The sequence below is a fragment of the Sapajus apella genome, unplaced genomic scaffold (assembly GCF_009761245.1).
Source record: "Sapajus apella isolate SASKATOON/1434 unplaced genomic scaffold, GSC_monkey_1.0 scaffold55, whole genome shotgun sequence".
Taxonomy (NCBI): Eukaryota; Metazoa; Chordata; class Mammalia; order Primates; family Cebidae; genus Sapajus; species Sapajus apella.
The window spans coordinates 7929096-7929809 of record NW_022436995.1 but is presented as its reverse complement, the minus strand read 5'-3'; positions in this window follow the sequence as shown (position 1 = coordinate 7929809).

Here is a 714-nt window from a genome sequence, read left to right as displayed (position 1 = left end):
CTCTGTTTCTTCCCCCGCCTCCCCCCCCCCCTTGGGTGTCCGTATCGGTGGGGTGGACGCGCGGCTGGCTCCTTTTTTTCTTTTTTTTTTTTTTTTTTTTTTTTTTTTTTTTTTTAAGTTATCTGCAAACCTTCAAGTGGGTGGGGAGTTAAAAAGCCCTGTGAGGTGTGGCGCAATCCACAAAATAAGGCCAGAAGCGGCAGGGGCCCTTGCCTTGTTGGCCCAGAGAACCGCCTCCCACAAGCCAGTCTGCGGCTGCTGCTGCTGCTGAGGGCACTGTGCGCCTCACCCTCGTCTCTTCCTAAATACCCGCCTGGAAAGAATCCCTGAACCCCAACTGGGGTTTGACAACGTGGCTTCCGTTCCTGGCTGGTCCTCCTGTTAACGCGCTGCTGCTGTGGTCATAGGTTACACTCTCTTCTTCCCATCCCTCAAGAGAGACAAGGATGACACAATCTACATTTATTGACTGCTTTCTTCATTCCAGGTAGCCCGCCTGCTGCCCTCTGATTCAATCTTAACAATGGTTGGTGAGGTAGAAGTTCCTGTGCCTCACGTTTACAGATGACTCTCCCGAGTCACAGAGAGACTGCATTACTTACTCAGGGTTCCAAGTGGCAGCGCTGGAATTTGAACCTAATACTTTGCTGAAGCCTCAGTCTCCGATCTTGACACCGTACCCAGCCGCCTGGGTCACGGAAGGCAAAGATGATA